This window comes from Vitis vinifera, chromosome 1 (assembly GCF_030704535.1).
Source record: "Vitis vinifera cultivar Pinot Noir 40024 chromosome 1, ASM3070453v1".
NCBI lineage: Eukaryota > Viridiplantae > Streptophyta > Magnoliopsida > Vitales > Vitaceae > Vitis > Vitis vinifera.
In genome coordinates, this window is record NC_081805.1 from 15,405,263 (window position 1) to 15,430,857 (window position 25,595).

The window sequence follows — 25,595 nt, forward strand, 5'->3', positions numbered from 1 at the left end:
GTTGAATTTTTGGTTAAGTTATTTTGCTAACAAATTTTTTTTTTTTTTTTTTGCAAACTCTCTTTGTTTTCTCAAAGATAAATTCTCAAAAGTAAATGGGAGAAATTAAATTCTTATCTTATTGCCATAGTCTCAGAGTTTGTATTATGCTTATTAAAGTTGATAAATTGTTGAAGATCCTTTTGATTTCAATCTTAAGTCTTCCACTCTAATCTTTTCACACACTGAACACATTAGATTCCAGTTATAAGATGGAAAACTTTCTCACCCCCCTAAACTTAGGAAATTTTCGACTTGGTGCCATTGACTTCATTCTATTAGTGTTGGGACACCTTATAAAAGGCCAATGTGTCTTATGAATAATTTTTGCTTCACTTGCTTTGAAACCCGAGCAAGGTCCGAGGGGTATATGGTGAAAATCTTTAAAGCCTGGTGCCCTAAGCCTTTACTGGTTGGGAGTCACCGACCTCACTGCTCGTTACATGGGTGGAGTCCCTTTAAAAAAAAAAAAAAAAAAAAAAGGGTGCGTTCTTAGCCTTTTATATATGAGTTAGTGTTGCTAAAGTTAGAGAAAAACCTTAGTTGGGGGGGAGAATATAGTTTGACATACTATAACTGGAAACTAAGCACCTTAACACTTAGATTTTTGTGGAAGATTAAGAATTGATCCGTTGGGAGTGGAAATTATTTTGATACTCAAATTTGCATAATGCCCGCTCTTAGCAAGTTGTGATAGGTAAGTTATTTGATAACTCTTGTTGATGATTGAGTTTTATATCCTTGACTTGCCATGTGAGAGTTTGATCCAATCATGCCACTTGATTATTTGTTGGAGTGATCAGCATGATTTTGTAAATTATTTTATTATCTATTTTTCTTTCTTTTTCTCTCCTTCATTGCTCAAGGATTAGCAATGTGTCAGTTGGGGGGAGTGATTACTACCCAAAAAGTGCTATTTTACACCTTTAAGTCATTATGTTTTAAGCACTTTTGTGTAGTAATTCTTCATCTTTATTCCAATTGGCATGTTAAGGACCTAGCAATGACTCCTAATCATATTTGTGGCTAGTTTTAGTGTTTTTGACATCTTTTTAGATCATTAAGACAAGCCATCCAAAGGAGAAAAGCAAAGAAAACCAAAGAGAAGCAAAGAGAAGCAAGGAGGAAAACAGAGGACAGCAGCTGTAATCTTCTTTGGCACTTTTGGAGTACTTCCCGAAGTCCATTTTTTACATGCTATATACCATTTCAAAGCTCAGGAAGTCAAGAATCCAACGCTTCAAACCGTGTATGATTTGGAGCTAAAACGAGGAAGATATGGCCTTTGGAAGACAACTGCTCCAGGTGTGCGAATGGTGTGCGAAATTCGCACACCCCCTTAGCTGTGCGAATGGTGTGCGAATGGTGTGTGAAACTCGCACACCCCCCTCAGGTGTGCGAAAATTCGCACACCCCATGCGTGGTGCGAATTTTCCTCTGTTTTTTTCGACTCCACTTTAGATATTTTCTTTTGTATTTTTTGATGTAATTTCCTTTCTTCTCCTTGTAACAAGCCAATCACAAGCTTTGCTTTTGTAAAAACTATATAAGGGGTGGAAATCACCTCTTGGAGGTATCACGCGTCTTATGTTTTACACTTAGAAAAATATATAGAGATCTCTCGTTTTCCCTTTTCTCTTTACTATTTTCTTTTTCTTGGAAGCCAAACAACCTCTGAGGATGTTTTATCAGAGGATGAGAGGCTAAACTTTTGGTTTCTTGGAGTGATGGAAGCTAGGTGAAAAGTCCAGATGCAAGGTGGAAAACGCTCGTGCCTTAAATACAGGTAGTTGAAGTTCATAAATGGCTTTTAATTAAGTGTTCTTAATTACAGATCGCATTTCATTCCCATTTCTTTGAGTTTGATAAGGCATTCCCCTTCTGTCATTTTATTAAGGTCATCCTCATTCCTTTAGTTTGTTTAGGGCATTGATTACTACCTAAAAAGTGCTATTTTACACCTTTAAGTCATTATGTTTTAAGCACTTTTGTGTAGTAATTCTTCATCTTTATTCCAATTGGCATGTTAAGGACCTAGTAATGACTCCTAATCATATTTGTGGCTAGTTTTAGTGTTTTTGACATCTTTTTAGATCATTAAGACAAGCCATCCAAAGGAGAAAAGCAAAGAAAACCAAAGAGAAGCAAAGAGAAGCAAGGAGGAAAACAGAGGACAGTAGTTGCAGTCTTCTTTGGCACTTTTGGAGCACTTCCCGAAGTCCATTTTTTACATGCTATATACCATTTCAAAGCTTAGGAAGTCAAGAATCTAACGCTTCAAACTGTGTATGATTTGGAGCTGAAACGAGGAAGATATGGCCTTTGGAAGACAACTGCTCCAGGTGTGCGAATGGTGTGCGAAACTCGCACACCCCCCTCAGGTGTGCGAAAATTCGCACACCCCATGCGTGGTGCGAATTTTCCTCTGTTTTTGCCAACTCCACTTTAGATATTTTCTTTTGTATTTTTTGATGTAATTTCCTTTCTTCTCCTTGTAACAAGCCAATCACAAGCTTTGCTTTTGTAAAAACTATATAAGGGGTGGAAATCACCTCTTGGAGGTATCACGCGTCTTATGTTTTACACTTAGAAAAATATACAGAGATCTCTCGTTTTACCTTTTCTCTTTACTATTTTCTTTTTCTTGGAAGCCAAACAACCTCTGAGGATGTTTTCTCAGAGGATGAGAGGCTAAACTTTTGGTTTCTTGGAGTGATGGAAGCTAGGTGAAAAGTCCAGATGCAAGGTGGAAAACGCTCGTGCCTTAAATACAGGTAGTTGAAGTTCATAAATGGCTTTTAAATCCAAAGTTTTGCTTTAAATCCCTTAAAATCACTTTGAATGGCCAATACATGGTAAGCTTCAGGTCTCTTTGGATGCTTATTGCTAGATCCATATCAGTCCATTAGTTATCATGTACGAGCCATTGGAAAGTGGTTCAAGGTGAAGACCCATAGTGTCTAAAGCCATTAATGGACCTTGACTACCATTTCTATTGATTTTTATGGATTAAATCTTCATTGTTAAACCTATACCGGTTCGGGAAATAACTATAGGTTAAATCCCCAATGCGAGGAGAAAAATCCGGAATTTTCCACTTTGCATTCTAAACTTGATCCTAGCAATCCTGAGCTCCGGGAGACTTTCTTTCTTCCATTTTTAATTAGTTTATGTTAATTTAGTTTCAAACACTTTCCAAACAAATTTTATTTTCTTTTAAACTCTAAGTTTTTGATAAAGGAAATCATTAAATTCAATTCCTAATCATGAGTATATCACTGGTAGAATAAAAACCCATCCCAGAGTTCGACCCTAGAGCCACTATACTATAGTAGCTTTGCTACACTAGTATGAGGTTATAGGTTTTATAAATGTTTTTGATTAAATGACCCGACTGGATTTACATACGCGAATCAAAATGGCGCCGTTGCCGGGGATGGTGCCACGATACAGTGATACAACCTTTTAGAGGCTACTTGTGATTTTCATCACAAGTTTGGTGAATTCCTTTTTCACTAACTTTATTTTTTTTTATTGTAGAATTTCTTTTGTTTTCTTTCTAACTTTAACTTTCTTCTAGTTTTCTTTTGTTTTTGTTGTCTTTGTTTTGTTTTCAGGCAAGTAGTGATTTGTGTATGCCCTATTGGATTCGGGACCAAGAGGGTAGATTAGTAAGGATTGAGAATCCTCAAGACACAGAGTTGGATATCTGTGTAAACATCATGGACCCTCCACAAGAGGATCAGAATTCTCAACAAGGTCAAGGGGGTAATCCAAATGCATATCTATCCATGAGGGATAGAATGCACCCACCAAGGATGAGTGCACCCTCATGCATCATACCTCCTCTTGAGCATCCCCCTTCCGTTAGTTTGTTTAGGCCATCCCCCTTCCGTCAGTATTGTTTAAGACATCCTCCTTCCATCAATTTGTTTAGAGCATCCTCCTTCCATCAATTTGTTTAGGGCATCCTTTTTTTTTAGTTTGTTTAGGGCACCCATCTTTCTTCAGTTTGCTTTAGGCATTCCCCTTATGTCAGTTTGTTTAGGGTGTTCCCCTTTTTTTCAGTTGTTCTCACCACTATGGATTAGACATCTATGGACACTTCAATTATTTCACGACCATAGATTAGACATTTATCATCTTTTGAGATTGAGTTTATTCGCCATTGTGAAAAGAGAGAAAATGGAGAATCCCTAATTTTTGTTATTGAAAAACTGTTAATAATACACATTGGACTTGGGTATATATATACATGTTAGTGGGACCCATAATACAATAAGGAAAGAAAAGGAAAAGTAAATAACTGAAATAACTGTATACTATCTAACACTCCCCCTCAAGCTGAAGCATATATGTTATATGCACCAAGCTTGTTACAAATGTATTTAATTCTAGGACCTTTGAGAGATTTAGTAGAAATATCTGCTAGTTGATCATTTGAATTGACAAAACTAGTCGCCACACATCCTGATGCGATCTTCTCTCTAATGAAGTGACAGTCAACTTCAATGTGTTTGGTCATTTCATGGAAGACTGGATTGGATGCAATATGCAAAGCGACTTGGCTATCATAGATGAGCTTCATCAGTTCATTCTTTCCAAATCTCAACTCCCGAAGAAGATGTTTCAGCCATATGAGTTCACATGTTGCCACAACCATAGCTCGATACTCAACTTCAATACTAGATCTGACCACTACATCTTGTTTCTTACTCTTCCAGGATATTAGGTTACCTCTGATTACTACTCAAAAAGTGCTCTTTGATAGCTTGTAATAAACTCTTTTAAACACTTTTGAGTAGTAGTTATTGCCTTTTAACCCAATTAACATATTAAGGACCCTTGCAATCAATTCTAATCAAATTATGTTAAGTTTTGGTGTTTTGATAGCCTTTTGATCACCAAAGCAATCCGAGATTGAGGAGAGTTATATGGAATCTTGGGCAAAGAAATTGGAAGCTCAGAAACATGAAGAACCGAAGCTTTGAAGTCCTTTGCCATAAGTAAATCCGGAATGCAAGGAGAAGCAGCAAAGAGAAATCTGCCATGAAGCATATTCTTGATGATAGTTGTGTCAGCCACTTTTGGAGCACTTTCTAAAGTCCAATTGATGCATGCTATCATTTCAAAGCTCAGGAAGTCAACAATCCAATGCTTCAAACGGTGCGCAATTTGGAGTTGAAACGAAGAAGTTACAGCCACTGCAAGTCAATCACTCTAAGCTGAAGAAAGTATTTTGCAAAAGTGTTGCGAAATCACCCTTTTGTTGCGAAGTGATTTCACAGCCTTTTTGTACAGTGTGGTGGATTTCCTCCTGAAGTTGCCCAATATATGCCGCACGTTGGAAGCTGAGAGCCTCAAGGTGAAAGCCAACTTCGCAGAGTTGCGAGATTAACCTTTTGCTGTGAAGTGATTTCGCAGCCCTTTTTGTATGTCTGCGAAATCTCGCAAACATCATTTTCTCTTGCGAAATGGTCCTTAGTGCATCCCGATATTTGCTACCGACATTGGGAGATATCTTCCATCAGATTTTTGTTGTCTAAATCCCAAAATTCTCCTTGTAAGCTACCAATTACAAGATTCCTTAGCTTTTAAGTTAGTAAAAAGAGTAAATATCCAAGTAATAATTAGTTTTGTATTATGTTCATATATAAGCCCCTCGAGAGCCTGTTCTCGGGGAGGAGACCTTTTGTAAAGTTTTGGAAAAGCAAGTAAAGTTCAGGTCCTTTGTTTTGCCTTACCTTCTCACTTTGTATTTTTTATTTCTTACTAAGTTATGCACTCTCTGAGGAATTTTCCCCAGAGAATGAGTAACTAAACCTTTAGTTCCTTGGAGCTAAGGTTGCCGGGTGATTACTACCAAAGAGTGCTATTTTATACCTTTAATTCAATATCTTTTAAGCACTTTTGTGTAGTAATTCTCCATCTTTATTCCAATTGGCATGTTAAGGACCTAGCAATGACTTCTAATCATATTTGTGGCTAGTTTTAGTGTTTTGACGGCTTTTTGGATCATTAAGACAAGCCAAGCAAAGGAGAGAAGCAAAGAGAAGCAAAGAGGAAAAGCAAGCAAAGTGAAGAGAAGCAAAGAGGACAGCAGCTGCAGTCTTCTTTCGCACTTTTGGAGCACTTCCCGAAGTCCATTTTTTACATGCTATATACCATTTCAAAGCTCTAGAAGTCAAAAATCCAACGCTTCAAATCGTGTATGATTTGGAGCTGAAATGAGGAAGATATGGCCTTCGGAAGCCAACTGCTCCAGGTTGTGCGAAAATTTCGCACGACACAAGGTGTTATGCGAAATTCGCATAACACCTTCAAAATTCGCATAACCCATGCGTGGTGCGAATTTTCCTCTGTTTTTGCTGACTCCACTTTAGATATTTTCCTTTGTATTTTGTGATGTAATTTCCTTTCTTATCCTTGGAACTAACCAATCACAAGCTTTTGCTTTTGTAAAGACTATATAAGGGGTGGAAATCACCTCTTGGAAAATATAGAACATGCGTGTTACGTTTTACACTTAGGAAATATACAGAGCTCTCTCGTGTCTATTTTCTCTTTACTATTTTCTTTTTCTTGGAAGCCAAACAACCTCTGAGGGCTTTTCCTCAGAGGATGATTGGCTAAAACTTTTAGTTTCTCAAAGTATGGATGTTATGTGATGACTTGGATGCAATCCCATGGAAATTTCTCGCACCCGGAAGGTAAGGTAGACGTTTTTCATTAAAGGTTCATTAAGGCAAAGTTTGGTTTTTATTTCCTTTGGACAACTTCCAACGGCCAATACTTGATAAGCTTTTGGATTTCTATCCATTAGTTATCTCCTACGAGCTATTGGAAGGTGAGGTTTTCAATTCCAAGTTTTGCATTAATCCGTTAGAACCAATTTCAATGGCCATTGAAAGGTGAGTTTATCACTTGGAATGACTTTGAGTTGCCAATATTTGGTAAGCTTTTGGCTTTAGACCATTAGTTATCTCTTACGAGCCATTAAAAGGAAGTCTAAGGTGAATAACCATTGATGAAATTCACTACCATCTGTTTTGCCATTTTAAAGGATTAAAACTTGATTTGCTAAATCCATACCGGTTCGGGAAGCAAGCATCACCATAGTTGCAACCCCAACACGAGGAGCCTATCCTGAGATTTCCAATTTGCATAAGAGCCAGAGCATAGCTATCCTATCTTTGAGAAACTTGTTTTTACACCCTTTCATTTTAGTCTTTAATGTTAGCTTAGATTAGTTTAAATCTTTCTAAAACATTTACATCTTCTTTTAAAGCTAACATCCATAAGAAAATCACCTATTTTCCTAATTTGAATATCACTTGTGTTTGCGAAAACCCTTCCCAGTGAACGATCCTAGAACCACTATGCTATAGTAGCTTGGCTACTTTAGTAATAGTATTCAAGGTATAAATTTTGTTGATATGCCTTTAAAGCTAAGCTACCATGAGTTGCATCACCGGGAAAGGTTCCAAGTGCAAGAATGCAAAGCTTTGTGGTTTCAGCCATGAATGAAGAGGAAGAGAAATCCTTTAGTGATTTCTATGTTTTTAGTTAACTTTAAACACCTTAGAGTCACCTGGGCCAACACTTGGTAAGGCAAGTGATCTCCAACCAAGGAGATGCACTAGTTTACCCCTTGCGAGCCTCTGGGAGGTGACTTGAAGGTAGGATTTTCTAGAATTGCCAACACTTGGTAAGCTTTTAGACTCCAAGGAGACATCCATTAGTTATCTCTTGCGAGCTTGAGAAGGAAAGTCCAAGGTTAAAGATCACCTTGAATGGTTAAGGCTTAGTGAGAGGCTTGAACCATTGCAAGTTGTATCAGTGAGAGAATTAAAGTTGAAATCTAATTAAAGGATGTATCTGTACATCACCGGTTAGAGAATTGACTATATGTTGAATCTCTAACGCGAGGAAATGAACCATCTGACCGGAGTTATGTCTTTTGCATGAGGAACCACCCCAGTGAACCTGACCCTCCAAGGAATGTTTTTCTTCCTAAGTTATTCCCATTACTTGTTTTATAGTTAGTTTAAATCTGAATCTGTGCCAATCAAAGTTTGTATTTTATTTCTTGAACTAACCTTGAAATGAAACAATACCAATTCACTTTGAATTGGTATCATTGATAATTTGCTAATCCTTCCTAGTGAACGATCCTAGAGCCACTATGCTATAGTAGCTTTGTCTTTGCTACCCTAGTATATGGTGTAATAGGTTATAAATTTTGTTGATTACTCCCTCATTCAAGGAGCACCAGCTGGACACGAATCAGCTGAGACACCAATTGGGCATGAATCAACCTCCAATAAAAACACAATACTCTGAAGTGGAACGTCTATATATGGGTGAGCCAGCCCAATCTGCATCTCTGTAACCAACAACCTTGGTATGACCTCTGTTCTCGTACAACACACCTTTGCCTGGTGTGCTTTTGATATATCGAAGAATGCAGATTACAGCATCCCAATGGCTATCACATGGTGACTGTAGGAATTAACGAACAACACTTATAGGAAAAGAAATGTCTGGACGAGTAATGGTGAGGTAGTTCAGTTTACCTATAAGTCGTCGATATCTCCCAGGATCTCCTAAAGGCTCCCCCTATTCTGGTATAAGTTTGACATTTGGATCCATAGGAGTGTTTACCGGTTTACAGTCTAACATACCGGTTTCTTCCAAGATGTCTAAAGCATACTTTCTTTGGGAAAGAACCACACCAGAACTGGATTGAGCTATCTCAATCCCTAAGAAATACTTGAGTTTCCCTAAGTCTTTAGTCTGAAAGTGGGTGAAAAGGTGTTGCTTTAGTTTCTGAATACCATTTTGATCACTACCTGTAATGACAATGTTGTCCGCATAAACTACCAGATAAATACACTGCCCCGAAGAGTTATGATGATAGAAAACGGAATGGTCTGCTGTACTGCGGAACATGCCAAACTCCTAAACAACATAACTAAAATGGCTAAACCATGCTCAAGGAGATTGTTTCAAGAAATATAGAGAACGGCGTAACCTGCACACTAAACCAGACTCCCCCTGAGCAACAAAACCAGGTGATTGCTCCATATAAACTTCCTCGGCAAGATCCCCATGAAGGAAATCATTTTTAATATCTAACTGATAAAGAGGCTAAGAACGCATAGTAGCCATGGAGAGTAATAGATGAACAGAACCTATCTTGGCAACAGGAGAGAAAGTGTCACCATAATCAGAACCATAAAACTGAGTATAGCCTTTAGCAACTAAGTGGGCCTTAAGGCGATCAACCTGACCATCAGGGCCAACCTTAATTGTGTAGACCCAACGACAACCAACTGTAGATTTACCAGAGGGTAAAACAACAAGAACCCAAGTGCCATTGGAGTGTAAAGCAGTCATTTCATCTACCATTGCCTGTCGCCAGCCTGGATGGGAAAGAGCCTCAGGGGTGCTCTTGGGAAGAGAAACAGAAGATATAGCAGAAACAAATGCAGAATAGGGTGAAGATAATCGATGGTAACTAAAAAATTTCTAAATGGGATGAGGATTACGAGTAGATCGATTACCTTTCCGAAGAGCAATGGATAAGTTAGCAAAAGGAGGTAGAGCCGGGGCAAGAGAAGCCAAAGGGATAGGAAGTGAGTCAGTAGGTACCTCGGCCAAAGAAGGAGGAACAACGACACGATGACGACGATGATAAACCTGAAGTGGGCGAGAAGGCACTGCATCAGGTGGGGAGATAATGGGAAGGGGTAAGACTTCAGAAACAGGAAGAAACTCAGAGGTGGAGAAGAATGGTGAGTCCTCAAAGAAAGTGACATCAGCGGAGAGAAAGTAGCGATGAGTCTCAGAGGAATAACAACGATAACCCTTTTGAAGTTTGAAATATCCCAAGAAGATGCATTTCCCAATTATTCAAACGCTTTGGGAACGAGACACGAGTATGTTTCCCAAGCTGACATGACTCACACGCAAGCGATGACAAAGATGAAAAATGAGGGACCATTTTCTGGAACTTGGATAGATTAGGATGACCCAGGCGACTATGGATGAGGAGGGGAGCATCAGTGGAAATGCAAACTGCAGGAGTTGAAGGCGAGGTGAGGTGATAGAGGCCTTGAGACTCACGTCTTATGCCAATCATCTTCCCTGTACTCCGGTCCTACAAGGTCACAAATTTATCAGAGAAAGTGATAGAACAGTTAAGAGTGCGAGTTATTTTGTTGATGTAAATAAGATTAAAAGGACACTTAGGGGCATAAATGACAGAATGGAGAGGTAGGGAAGGGAGAGGATGAGCTAAACCAAAACCTTTAGCCATAGTTTGGGAACCATTAGCTAAAGTAACAGTAGGTAAGGCAGAGGTAGTAGTAATAGAAGAGAAAATATCCTTATTACCAGATATGTGATCAGAAGCGCCAGAATCTAGAATCCAAGGTCCAAGAGAAAATGTGTGGGTAAGACAAGCAGAAGCATTACCAGTTTGGGCAACAAAAGCAATAGAAGCTGACTTGGTGACCTAATAGCGAAGATAGTCATCATACTCGTTGTAAGTGAGGGAAATACCCTGAGATGTGGAAGATCTGGGAGGCTGAGGCGGCTGATGATGACTGGGCCACGTGGGCAGTGCGGGGAGGCTGCCCATGTAACTGATAACACCGATCACGAGTGTAGCCAAGCTTATTGCAATAGGTGCAATGAGGACGTTGGCCTCTACCTCGGTTACCACTGCGTCCTCCTCGAGAGTTAGTTTGAGAAACTAACACAGAAGAATCTGAAGTGTTATCAGATGGCAAAGTCTGAGTGGAGGAGATACGGAGAAGGCGAGCAAACACATCATCCAAGGATGGAACGGAGGAACTGCCAAGAATCTGATCGCGGACGATCTTAAGATCTGGACGGAGGCCAATAAGCGTAAGAACCATGAAGAACTTGTCAATCTGTGTTCGTTGATCTCCAACATCAGTAGTAAGAGGCATCACGGTCAAGAATTCCTCCTTAAGAGAGGCAATCTAGCCAATATGAGTAGATAAATCCATGTCTTATTGTCTACTATTAACAATAGAAGAAGCCACCTTATAAAGACGTTGGATCTCATTCATGTATAACCCTTTCGCCTGATTCCAAAATTTAAAGCATGTTTTATAAGCCTGAAGATGAAGCAGAATCTTAGGATTAACTGATTGCCATAACACACTACATAACTGTGCATCTATCTTCCTCCATTGTACTCTGTCAACCTCAGGGATATCCACCTCCTGCGTAACAAGGTGATCCTCATAACCTTGACCCATAAACCAAAGCTCTACAGAGGCAGACCAGGACAAATAATTTTCACTGCCAACCAATTTCTCCGAAGTAATCATAGGAGATCCAGATATGACAGAGGAAAAAATGGAACTTTTAGTAGTCATATCTACTTATCTGGAGAACGAAATATGTTTGGATCGAAGAGAGCCCTAGTACGACTTTAGATCATGGCTGAAAGAAGAAAAACCGAGGATCCACGACTGTGAGAGACCAAATAGTAAAGAAAAACAAATGTGGCATTACTGGAAGGGTAGAAGAACACTTCCTAAGACATGTGCAGGGCTCGGGGTGGAGAGAAAGTCACCAAAGGTCGCCAGAAAGGCTGTTTAGAGGGCCGACGAAGAGAAAAAAACTCAAAAAAATGCACTTGCAGGGCTTGGATGGCACAAGCACAGATGTAGGGTGGCTAGACGGCGTCAGGCGAGGCTGGAGGTGGAAGGGCATGGCCGGAAAGTTCTCCACGCGTCCTCATGTGGCGGCGCGTGAGGTTCAGGCCGTTGGAGAAGAAATGCGCGTGGCCGGCGCATGGCTGAGAATCTTCATTTGGTGGTTTGACAAAACTTGCAGATCTCCTCCTTGCGCACCTGATGGTATGGTCGATGTTGGAAAAGGACTTCGCCGGAAAAAGTCACCGGCGGTGAGGGTTTTCTGACGGCGATACGGTTAATCGGAAAGCTCTAGGAGATGAGAAAGGTGACCAGAATGAAACACGGTCACTGAAAGGTTTCCCAGAATTGATTCATAGATAAACCGGAAATAATTAGGTTTTTTTTTCTCCTTAAACTCTAATACCATGTGAAAAGAGAGAAAATGGAGAATCCTTAATTTTTGTTATTAAAAAACTGTTAATAATACACATTGAACTTGGGTATATATATACATGTTAGTGGGACCCACAATTCAATAAGGAAAGAAAAGGAAAAGTAAATAACTAAAATAACTATACACTATCTAACAACCATCATAGATTGGACATCTATGAGCTTTTGAAATTGAGTTTTTCACCACCATAAATTGAACATCTATGGGCTTTTGAGATTGAGATTTTCACCATCACAAATTTTTATTTGTAGGCTTTGAGATTTTCACCACCATAGATTTCCATCTATGGGCTTTTGAGATGAAATTTATTTACCACCATAGATTGGACATCTATGGGCTTTTGAGATCGAGTTTTTCACCACCATGGATTTCTGTCTATAGGCTTTTGAGATTGAGATTTTCACCATCACAAATTTTTATCTGTAGGCTTTGAGATTTTCACCACCATAGATTTCCATCTATGGGCTTTTGAGATGAAATTTATTTACCACCATAGATTGGACATCTATGGGCTTTTGAGATCGAGTTTTTCACCACCATGGATTTCTGTCTATAGGCTTTTGAGATTGAGATTTTCACTACCACAGATTTTTATTTGTGAGCCTTTGAGTTTATTCATCACCATAGATTTTCGTCTATTGACTTTTGAGATTGAGATTTTCACCACCATAGATATTCGTCTATGGGCTTTTGAGATTAAGATTTTCATCAGCATAAATTGGATATCTATGGGCTTTTAAGATTGAGATATCATCACCATGGATTTTTATCTTTGGGCCATGGAATATATCACCACCACAGATTTTTTATCTATTGGCTTTTGAATATATCACCACCATGGATTTTTTATCTATGGTCCTTTGAGTATCACCACCATAGATTGTGTATCTATGGGCCTTTGATGAGTTTCACTATCATAAATTTTCATCTATGGGCTTTCCAGTTTAACATTTAGAGCTATCTTTTTGGTCTAGCTTCCAAAGCCATTCTTTTCTTAGTTTAGCTTTTAGAGCCAGTCTTATCATTCAGAGCCATAACTCTCGACATTCATGATCATTAGCATTGCATACCTTGTCCTCGAAGTGTCACACTCCACCCTACTTCTCATTTTGTTACATGTGCTTCTCACTTCATCATATTATTGTGGGGTTTCTCCTCCTCCATTGCGCATGATATAGTACTTTGAGCTCATAGCATGTGTTTCGGTCATATTGTTGGGTTCCCTACACCTTGTGTTCTCATATAGTACATGTATGGTTTTTGCCTTTGTACGTATTAGTTCCTATGCTCCTTGATGATCCGACTGCTACTCAACTTTGACATTGATTTTCAAGTCATTTTTTTAAGACATTTTAAAGGTAGTCTAGATCCATAGTGTAGCTTTAGGGGCACCTCAGGAGCTGCTTTTTCTTGCCCGATCTATAGCCCCCTTTGTTGTTATTTTGGTTTGATTGAGATCTATTCCACTAGGACACTTTTGGGGGTCTCTCCTATTCTTTGGTAGAGTTCACTTCATTCCACTCATTATTCTCACTTTTATTTCATTCCAATTTTCAAATTCCTTACACTTATGAGCTCTACCAAAGAAGGACATATTTGTAGACCCTTTCATTTGGCAAATTTTTAGGTCACACTTTAAAAAAAAAAAAAAAATTGTTATGCAAATTTGTTAACTAGCAGAGGGGAGTGGTTGTTTTTTTTTGGCATAGGTTTCCTACAAAGCTGGTATTTTTTTAGAGTGAGAGGTGAGTTGTAAAGGGGCAGTAGAGTTGGTGGGTTTTAGGGAGAGAAAGTGGTAGGAGAGTTGCTGGGTTTTTTAGAGAGAGAGTAGTAGAAAAGTTGATGGGTTTTAGAGAGAGAAGAGAAAGGAGAGTAGACTTTTTGGAAAACTATGGGGTTGTTTCCCTGCAGGAGGTTTTCTGGGTAGGAGGTTTTGAGAGAGTTGTGAGCAGAGGAGATTCTTATTTTTTTTAGTTGATTCTTTGGAGTCATAGGGGAAGTTAAGCGGGTTTCTTTGTTAGGAAAGGGAAAACCAATAGAGAGGGAGCATTTTTTTTTTTTTAGCTGGTGAGGTTAGTTGAAAAAAGAGGAGATAAAAAAAACCAGCAAAAAAATAGAAAGAGGGAAACAGAGGATACAAAGAAGAGACATCGAAGATGGTGGAGGATATCCTTCTTCTAGTGCTTTTTGGTTCTGGGCAGAGAAAAAGGAGATTAGGGGAGAAAGATAGCAGCAAGAGAAGAGAAGCAGAGGGGAACTTTCTAGGTATGGACATTTTGAGGCCCTGTTCATCTTCATTTATGATACTGTTCTTCATTTTTGTTTTATTGCTATTTTATTGGATGTTGCCTTCTGATTTATGTATGGATATTTGGTTTCGTCTATTGTTTATATGGTTTTGTGTGTGAATAAGCATACATCTGGGTTCATCTGTTTCTTCCTTGCCTCTGTTATAACCCCATTCTTTGGGTTCTCCACGAGTTTCCTTTAAGCTTATTGAGAAAGCTTTAAGGACCTTTTGCTAATTTTTATTTTTATTTTTTTGTGCTCTTGTTTGTGATTTTGACACCATCTGAGTGCTCTTCTCCATGAGCTAAAGAATACCAGAGCAGCTATGGATGCTTTGAGAAAACCGGCCAGTGAATCTAAAAAGTAGGTTGCAAAGCAGTAACAGGTTGTAATGAAACAGTTCAGTAAGACCAGTAGCAGGGTTATGTTCATACTATTGTCTTCATGGGTTTCTCATGGACCGACTTCTATGATTCATGACAAGAAATCTTCTATTAATAATGAGTAGCAGAAATGGCTATGGAGCATTCAACATTGGTGATGGCTAGCCCGAGTAGGTTTCATAATGGGTTTTGGGGTTTTGCTATTGCTGCTGCTGCTCGAAGGCTAGAGTTGTAGAACTATTAACTTGCTCAGAGATTGTAGCATCTTCTGTGACTCAACATGCACTTGTGTCAACAGGCTGTAGAGGATATGGCAGATATGGTAGATACTTTAATCAAAATTGGAATGGACCATAGTGTTAGTAGAAACTATTTAACTAGACGTTCCCCATACATAAAGCTCTAAGACAGAGAAAGGGGATCCCATCAGGCTCCATTTTAGAACATGCTCTTCTACAGCCCTCTTGTAATGGCTGCTAGAGAGCTGGCTAGAAATCTAGGTTAGGTTATGCGCTAATGCTTAGTGGAGATGTTGCTAAGAATGTTGACCATGCCTATTGCTTCTTTCAGAAGCAGTTACAAATTGATGGTTGCTACGTTGGAACTTGGACATGAGGTTTGAAAGATGGAGAGACCTATGCTTGCCTGCTTATTGTTCTTGCACTAGAACACTGCAGTCCAACAATCTTGGATGTAAAGGATCTTATTCATGGGACAGGCTGGTAGGCTTTGACAAATCTCTTCATGAAACTTCACAAAGTCAAAATGTCTCAACTCAGATGTTTTAAAGCTCTTCCTGTAGAGTCCTTGGATGATACGAAAGAATTGGATTCCAAACATGTTATATGAGCAGGACAAACAATAATGGGGACTTCTCTAAGTCATTACAGAGTAGGGATACAGTAAGAACTAGGTTGGAAAAGGCGGAGGTGATTTATGAAGTTTTGGCTTCTAAGGGGAAGTATATCTACTGCAAATCAGATAATTGGGAAGCTGCATGATAAATGTGGGTATTTATTGGAGACAAAAGTTTGTTTCTATGATTGGTGAGCAAGAGAGAATAGTAGTTAAGAGCAAGAAAGTACCATCCAAGAGCAGACATGTAAAATCCATGGCTTGGATGTCATAGCTGGTCAGAATCTTGAAATTAATTGAGCAATTGGGTCGTTCTACCAAAAACCTGAGGGAAATTGGCTCATCAACAACCCATGTTTGTGTTGCCAAATTGTTGGAAAAAGGTTCTCTATGCTTAGGAGTTAGTGAAGATGATGCATCTCCTTGGCCTTTTGGTTTTCACCTCATCCCTCATGATTCTGGGAAGAAAGCCATTGAAGAAATCCTTATTTTGAGCAACCACAAGACGATGAGAATATTTTTTACTTGCTTACAATTGGAAATTCTACACAGAAGTTAAGATAGGGCAAATTGCAGTTACAGTGATCAGCAGTTCTACTTTTATAGAGGAGGTCATCCTAGGCAACCTTGGACAGTAAAGAAGTTCTTTAATAGAGAAATGTCTTGCTGGTTGTTGTCCATCTTGATGATGAGTCTATGTTCTTCTCTCCAACAATAACTTTCCTGAATTAAAGGAGGCATGATCTTCATTTTTTTAAAATTTTTTTTATGCATGTCAACTAGCAATGTAGATAGCATAGGAAATATTAGAAAAGGAATCTCAGTTCTCGAGCCTCCAATTAGATCTGCATCACAAATTTTTTTTTTTTTAGCTTTAGAAAAAGAGAACCATTATCAGCAATTGGTTTAGAAACACTGGGTACCATACTTTCAAATACACAGAATAGTAGCCCATCTCTAGTTTCATCTGCTGCTCCCATTAGATTCAAATTTGCACTACTTTGCACTCACTGCTGATTTGGTTGACACATGCGGATTCTTTTATTACAATGGGTTTGGCTTTCACATAATGATAAGTTCATGCGTATGCCAAGACCCCTACCCAAAAGCTAGAGATCCTTTTCTGTGTCATCTCTGCTCAGTTACATGTTAATCGTAGTCTCAGTTGGAGGCCATAAGCTGTTGGATGGTACAGATATTAGAGGAGTATTTCCTTCCATGCAGAGTGGAAATTGGAGTACTCTTATGCAGTCTGCCATAGTGGCAACTACTAATAATGATGTAGGGTTACGAGAACAGTAGAGTGGGTCGATTTTTCAGAGCATTGATCCTCCAACCAAGAAACTAGCCAACAGCTTCCATGGGTCCATCTTGATGAAGACAATATACCATGTGGCACACATTGTTATCAATTGGCTGTAAAGAAAGCAACTGAAATCATTCACTAGGGTGTTATTCATGAACCATGATGGGACACACCTAATAGAAGTTAATAGAGTTCTAAAATGGATATTGGATTTCATCTGGTCCTCCAATTAATTGGCAGACCTCATAACCCAAGCTGATTTCCTAGTGATAAACAAGACTAACCTTGCACCAACAGTTGGAGCTAACAGAAAATAATTTCCCTCTATTGACCAAGTGCTAGAATCTCCCAGAGGAAACCATTGATGAAATCATTGGAACCCTAAGGGAACTACCATCCTTCTGAATTCTCATCTGGAGAGATGACAAACAATGTTAGGTTGCCTCGAAGTGAGCATGATGTCAAAATTGAAGTTCAAACAATAACAAAAGGGAAGACCGAGGGGATTTTGTAGATAGAGAAGTGGTTAAAATACCTTCATAACGTGCTGGTCTTGTAACCTGAATGATGCGGCCGATGAGTTCTTTGATGTTTTATAACCATCAGATTATGACCTAGCTAAAAATGGTTGGCTCTCTGTTATTAATTAAGATATGCACTCTCAAAATAGTCGGTGTCCCAAGCTATCTACCGTTCCTGGTTTTGTACAAAAATTGCATGATCTCACAATTTAGAGGAGAGCTTAGGTGGACTTACAGAACCTGATAATTCAAATGATTTAGTGAAACTTGATCCTGAACTGGTACTTCATTGGGGTTCAGCTCTGTTCTCTGGTCGGCGTGGTAGAGGAAGGCTTTCATTGTGGAGGAGATTGGATTACCATGGATGTGTCAGCTAGAATTCTGAATATTTTGAAATCTCATCTAATGGGGAACCCCAAATTGAGCTGCTGATTTTGCTTTACATAATGTCATTGCTAGAAGAAGCATATAATAAACTAGATCTTAGCATATCTACTGCAGGAAATTTGAATGAGAGAGTGATCTCATTGGAAAGAGGCTTTAGGGCTTTTGAGTAAGATGGAAACTCTGTAAGTGGAGATATTCTCATAGGGACGAGCTTGATGGCATAGTGCTAAGATTTTTCTACTAGTGAAGCAGATGCAGGAATTAGAAAACCTTCTGATAGTCTGCAAGATCATGAAAATTCTGACTGCTTCAAATTCCTGCTGAGAAGGCCACTCTAAGCCATGGAATTTATAGTGGGAGCCAATCCCCATTGGTTCACTATTGATGATGTTGCATTTGCAGATTTGCTTTCACCAATGAATTCCTTGAAGAAGACAAAAGGACCAAATTTGATTGCCAAGCTCATGGGTGTGGAAGAGTTTCCCTCTAAACCATTTCATACCACTTCCAAAAAGCATTTGGAGGGTGGGAAAACAATGAATCAGAAGAGACCTTTATTCAGTATTGATATATTAAAGGTAAGGAAGTCTCAGTCTGCTGTCCAGAAGGTGGACCTGGAGCGAAGGATGCTGAAGGCAACACTCAAGCCCATGCAATTTGAAGGGTTTCTGAAATGCAATCCTGCTAAAGGCCATGAGTCTCAGGCCCCATATTCCAGGACTTCCCATTCCAAAGAAAGGTTGATTGATATGCCACATGTTGTACTTATAAAACCTCTTCCTTTTCCATGTCAATCAAAGGAGCTCCTTGCACCTTATTGTATCTAAGAAGAAGGAAGGTAAATTTCCTTGAGAGGCAGATGAGGGAATTTGATATTCAGCTACAACATGCATTAGCATCTGCTAGAGCAAGTCAAGAGAAGCTAATCATGTTGTATTCTACAATGGTTTGGTTACCCCAGTTGGCAGTAAAGATTCTAGAATAGATAGCCCAACAAAGAAATTACATGAGAAGAATACAGGGGGGTTATTCATGAACCATCTAGACATATACTCAAAGTTCCCTTCCGAAAAATACATTTGAGTGGGCATGAACCTTCAGAAACTTCAGTTAAAGAATCTTGTGGAATTGATGCGGGATGGAGTATAGAAGAAGTCTTTCTCTTAGCAATGGCAGCAGTGTAAGCAGTAGCAGTGGAGATACACTTTCCTTGGTTTATGACAGAAAACAAGTAAAAGATCATATTCCAAGAGCACCCCCTACTCACATTTGAAAAACCTGATGAGGATCGCTGAAAAGAAGATGCAAAACAAGGATTTTGTGGGAGCTCGGAAGATTGCAATTAAGGACGAACAACTTTATCCTAATCTGGAAATTATTTCCAAGATGCTCACTGTGTGCAAGATACACTACTCTACAAAGCACAAATTGATTGGGAATGATATTGACTGGCATGGTATCCTTCAAATTGAGCAAATGACAGAAGGCATTAGCAAAACCACTACCCAACAGAATGGATTAGTGAGTCTCCTAGAAGCACTAGTAGTGAACCTGAATGCATTGCCAAGGAATTACCCTATGCTCGAGTCTATTCAAAAGTATCTCTGGCCAAGAATATCCAAGCTAATGAACTAGTAGGGCAATGGTACACAATACTGCCAGGCTTTCCAAGGAGCATGGGAATATAAGGTTGGCTCAAATATGTGGCATAATTGCCTCAAATGAGAAGCGCCACGAAACTGCCTACACCAAGATGATTGAAAAACTCTGTGAGATCGATCCTGGTGGAATTGTATTGGCTTTTGCTGACATGATGAGGAAACTATAGAAAACCTTTGGTTTGAAGACAAGGATAGGAAGATTCTAAGACTGGTGAATTACTTTACAGGCCACTATGGCTATGATATACAACTCAAGAGCTTTCCATGTTTGTTGATTGGTGGGAGTGAACCATGTTATCTACCTATGGAGCTTTGTATGATCTGTGAAGGCCAAAACTTTCTTGGGAAGCTCTCCGACGATAAAACTGCAAGAATACTTAAATGGGCTGCCAAAGATCAAGAAAAAGAAAAGTTATTATTGATGAGGTTCTTAAATACATTGGCAAACATAGCAAGCTAAGTGGGATTTGCTAGAAGTTTTCATGGGAGTCACCAGATTCAATGCAGAAAAAGGATGGTGACAGGGAAGTAAATGAGGTATGTAATACATGCCTGGAAACCTTGGCAAAACATGCTATCCTTGCCATCTAAAGGTCCCAATTATTTGAACTCCTTCACTGAATTTGCATTTGCTATTCTCGAGTCTACATAGATGGTAAGCTGTTCACATGACTAGTGCATGGAAATTAGTGGCATTATAGCATTTCAGAAAAAATTCAGTTGCAGACCACATCTCTGGGACAATCCATGCACTTGTTACAGGTCAAAAGAAAAATTGGTAGGATAAGCTGTTACAACTATTTGAAGAATGTTAGCATAAATTGATGCAAGAAGCAAGTTTCTATCATATGGAACACTGACAGTATGTAGCCAACCAGTTGCAGTCATCCATTTCCGAGCTGGGTATTGAGAAAATTCCATAAGAGCTTGCAAAACCCAATGGATTAAAAGTCTCTACTGCATAATTTCTGATCACAAGGTGTAAGCTCCATGAAGACTAACCACTGGGGCCTATGATAGTTGAAATAATTTGGGAATCTGCTTTAGTCAGGTTGTGAGCTTTGTTTGGCATCTCATGAAGGTTAGTTGTGTGGAGCTCCTAGCACTACCAGAAACCCCATCCCACACCAGCATTGCAGTCCCAGTTGTGCACCCCAAGCCCCTCTTCTGCATGTGACTCTTGTTTGCATGCCCACCTTGGTGCACGTGCTCCCCTTCCTTTTAGGTGCTTGTTTTAAAACTTAATTTTCTTTTCTTCATCAGGAGTTTAATCTCTTTCAAAATCACTTCATTAGGTATCTATAGAATAAAAAAATTCAGATTTTAATAAATCTTATGCTGCCATTTTTCTTTCGACAAGCATCTTTCTTTATTTTTCTTGATTTTTTTTTTCAATTTTCTTGATTTTAATAAACATGAATAAATTCTATAATTTCAAAAATAATGAAATTCATCTAGATTCCTATGATCCTTCCCTATGATCATTGGGAAAATAGAATTTTATAGAATTAATTCATGAAAATAAATTGGGTATTGTTGGGCCCAACATACATGATATTCTCCTTTGATTAGTTGATCCTAATTGCTCTACTAATTGAATGATGATTGATCTTGCCTCGCTGTTATGATTTATGAGATATTTCATACTTACGATCATGTGCTAACCTTGTTCCCATGATAGCGCATCATTGTTCGCTATTGAGGTACACTCTCCTCCCCGCCTTGTTTATTTATTTGTTATGCATAATCTGATTTCATTATATGACTCATTTCTTTGTATCCATTGGTTCCCTGATCAATTGTCATACTTGCCTTAGTTTGATTAGTAGAAACCCGATTTTAGGGCTTAAAGAGGTGTTACGGTTTATTATCGTACCTTTCCAATAGGTAACCTGACTTTCGAACCCATACTCTGTTTTCATAGACCTGTTTATCCTTTATAAGAGTCACACTTAGGATTCTCTTTTTTATTTTGTTTTCCTTCAAAAAAAAAAAAAAAACAAAAACAAAAATAAGTGGTAACTCTAAAACCAAATTTTCAAACATCAAATTTTTACAAATGAAAAAACGAGTCACGCCATCGAATGAGAACACATGTGAAAAAAAAAAGGTGCATAATACTATATTTTTATTATGACTTTGTCATGAGTTCTTGAAATTTTTATTTTTAAAAACGTCAAATAATTAATCCTTCTAATTTGGATTCGAGAAGATAGAAGTAGTTGACACTAAGGTTTTTTTTATCAACCAAATAAGTGGTTTTTAAAGATAAAATCAAGTTGTTTATTGCTTTTGCTTTTGTTTTCTCAAAGAATCTAAATGAGATATTATTGTTTTGTTTGTTGATTCTTTTATCTTTGAATTCATTGAAATTATCATATGCTTTTTTGCTTTAAATTTCTTTTGGATCTCCATATTTTTTTCTTAGAGCGTAGGTATTGTATTTTTGTTAACATATCTTTTGTTATATAATTTTTCATTGTGAATTTCAATGAGCCATAGAGTATAATAAATGGCTCACTCAAAACTATCGAGGATTGGGTTGCAAGTACAAAAAAAAATCATTTTCTAAAAAGAACCTAACATAAGCTTTGTTTTGTTTGTACAATCTTCTTCTTATGGTTATTTTTTACTTGAATGGAGGTATTATAATTTCTTTTTCTATAAAATTGGATTCTATTTTTTTTTTAAATTAGGACAAAATAATTTTTTCTACTAAACTTTATTTTTAGTTGTTGAACATTTTTTGGCTCCAAAGCTTTTTTGGAGGTTGGTCTATGAAGGATTGGGTATGGATCAATCCAATTTCCAGAGTAGCTAAATTGTTGGCACAAAAATGTTTTGTTTATTGAAATAATGTGGAGGTATTATATGTTTCTTATATTAAATCATTAAATTTCTTTTTGTACTCGAATTTTCTTTGAATTTTGTTAGTAGGTACTATATTTTTATTAACTTTTTGAAGAGTTCTTGAAATTTTCCTTCTAAAAAACATCAAACAATTAGTCTTCCTACTTTGAATTCAAGAAGATAAAATTGCCTAAGAGTGAATGTTTTTTTCTTAGCCAAATAATTGATTTTTGAAGAAAGAATCAAGTTGTTATTACAAATAAAAAAAAAAAAAAAAAAAATTGTTATCTTGAAATAATCTAATGATGTATCATTATTTTGTTTGTTGATTCTTTTATCTTGGAATTTGTTAGGGTTGTTATATGCTTTTTTTGCATAACATTTCTTTTGGATCTTTTTTATTTATTTATTTATTTTTATGAATAAGGATCTTAAATCATAGGTTTATTGCTTGAACTTTTAAATTTCTTGAACTTACTAAAGACATATTTTTGCTATTAGCTTCCTTGTTTTATACTGTAAATGTGAAGGCCAAGGCATATGTGATTTGACCATTTTAACTAGATTTTTCTCTTCAAGTTCCATCAATCTTGTCATAGGCATGAAAACTATGGCTAGATCACCTGTTTTCAACTTGGTCTCGTCATTTTTGCATTGGGAAGAACCCTTAATCACATGACTTTAAGCTTGAAATAAATATTTTGATTTGATTTGTTTAAAGAGAATCTCTACATTGGGCTTGAGATCAATGATATGGTTTTTTTTTCTTCACACTTTTTTTCTTTTTTTCTTAGTTTTTTTTCTATTTACTTGCATATACTATTGAAGAAACTGAGAATCATTCAAATGTATATTCAATCGTATGTTTTTTACATAATCGGGTCCCTATTTAAAAGGATATCAAAAGGATATTGATGCAGTTTGTGGATTGAATATGATAGGAGGCATTTGAGGTAGAATGAAACTCTTTATATTGGGATTGAACTTGAAATCCTCAGCATGGGGATTCGGTGTTGACTTTTCTAAAGACAATGAGCCCATTGATGAGCTTGGTGGCAAACTGGAACCAATTGAAGTTGGAACAGCATGGGCAGAGGAACCAGCCATCAGACTTCTTAGTTTAATGACCTTCAATGTTTCTTCCATTTCAGCACCAGAAACTGTGAATGCTTCAACTGATCGTGAATCCTTATAAAATTTGTTCAGCATAAAGGAGAAGTTAGCGGCCATTGTGTAAGCAGCGTCAACCTTTCCAGATTTCACATTTGAGGTCAAGTGACCTATGGTGCTAGGAGATGAACACAGTTCAGAAGCAATAACTGGCTTGCCAGATCTTAGACTTACAACTTTCAGCGCTCAAAGATGAAGAGTTCCTGGCACTAAGAACATCAATAGAAATTAAATCTCCTCCAGCCCTTTCCTGATGAGGCAACTCCCTTAATAGGCTTTCTGATCCTTAGAGCGGCTGGACAAGTATCATCTAACGCAATGGTTTTGGTCTTGGAAATAGCTCCGTTGGCATAGGATTGAGTAGTATCATCTTAGGCATGATTTTTGGACTCATTCGAATCAAGAGTTTCCTCCTGAAATGCAGAATAGACGGTAAATAGCTGGACAATTGGACATTCATTGCAGTTCAAAATTGAAGAATTACTTGGTCTGCACTGTGTTTCAACACCATTGCTACTGGATTTGATTTGATCTAATTTACAAGAAATAGTAAAATTGTTTATAGAATCAACCAAACTAGTGGACTCTTGAAGAGAATGGTTTAGTCTGATGAGTGCTGATAACACTAGAAGTCATCTCAAGCATAGCAAAATCATCAAACTCATGTCCAGCTGATTTTCCGGGATCATGCGAATTAACGCTTCCATTGACAGAAACATCATAAGATAATTTTGTACTGCTGGTAGGAATAGCAACCTTATCAGATGGTTCAACTTTGCCCTTTTTATGGTATAAAACCCAAAGAATGCAGATTCATCTATCAATCACAAATACCAGAGGAACATCTTCATAGTTTAAATCTCCGAACATCAAACCCAGAATGCCACAAACTAAGAACCCCCAGGAACTATGGTAACCTCCGCATTTGTCTAACCCCAAGTAACCCCGTTATACATAGCTTTTATAAAGTTTCCACCTTTCTCGGAATATTCATCGTGTTATGGTCTCCGTAGCCCAGAACACCAAAGGAGGGAGAAGGAAGAAATATATAGATGCAGAAGCAAATAAAAATAATCCAAGCAAAACAAAGGAAGGTAGACAAAGGATGGGTAAACAGACAAACCACACTTCATTATTTTCGATGGGCTTGAAATATTGAACGTACCAAGACGAATTTAGATAAGACTATACCAAGATTCTACAAGCATTCAAGCTTAAAAATAAATCTCTATTTCAGCTATTTACGGGAAGAATAAAAAAAGCCAAGAACAGAACCATAACAGAGCAAGTTTATGAACAATTTAGACTCAGAAAAACAGATAAGTGGCCCTTGATGTCCACTCCAATCAGCAAAATAAATGCTAAAAAAAGAAAGCAGAGAATCATGAGGAATCGAATTCAAGTGAGTACAGAAAATAGCGGGAAACATACCTGGGCAGTCTCCACTCCGACTGCTTGGCTTCAATCTATCGTTCCTCTCCAAAATCCTTCAAAAACCAGTGATACAACCCATTCTCCTTCTTCCCACAAACGATAAAAATCCCCCTGCTCTCCTCCCGTGTGTCCTGCTTCTCTCCTCTCAAGGGTGCCTCCGTCCCCTTCTCTAGTGCCCCACTTTTTAATTATGCGCGGGATGGCCTCTTCTACCTTCATTGTTGATCACAACTGATGCATGTTCATTAGAAAGAGCACTTGGAGCAAAGGACAAAGTATTGGATGCTGAGCACTCCATAGAAACAACATCAGAGGCCACAGTAAATTGATTGCTTGCTTATGGGCATTGGGAATTCAAGATCAGTTTTTTGGTTGTTGTAAAGAGGTTTCTGAATTGATCTTGGTATTATCTGGCAAATAAAATGAGCTAGTTCCTTTTTTCTGTGAGGAGGGACACTCGGAGTTGAATGCTAAACTGAAGGAGACTGTTTTGCGTGATGAAACCATATGCTGCCTAGGCATCACGCTTGTGTTTGTACACAACCTGATATGCTGAAGAACTAAAAAA

The 25,595-nt window shown here is 38.1% G+C and overlaps 1 pseudogene; it reads right to left on the bottom strand.

The window, feature by feature from the left end:
• Window positions 1-17,864, bottom strand: part of LOC100853739 (uncharacterized Rho GTPase-activating protein At5g61530-like) — a 39,378-nt pseudogene extending 21,514 nt beyond the window's left edge.
• Window positions 17,865-25,595: the final 7,731 nt, after the last annotated feature.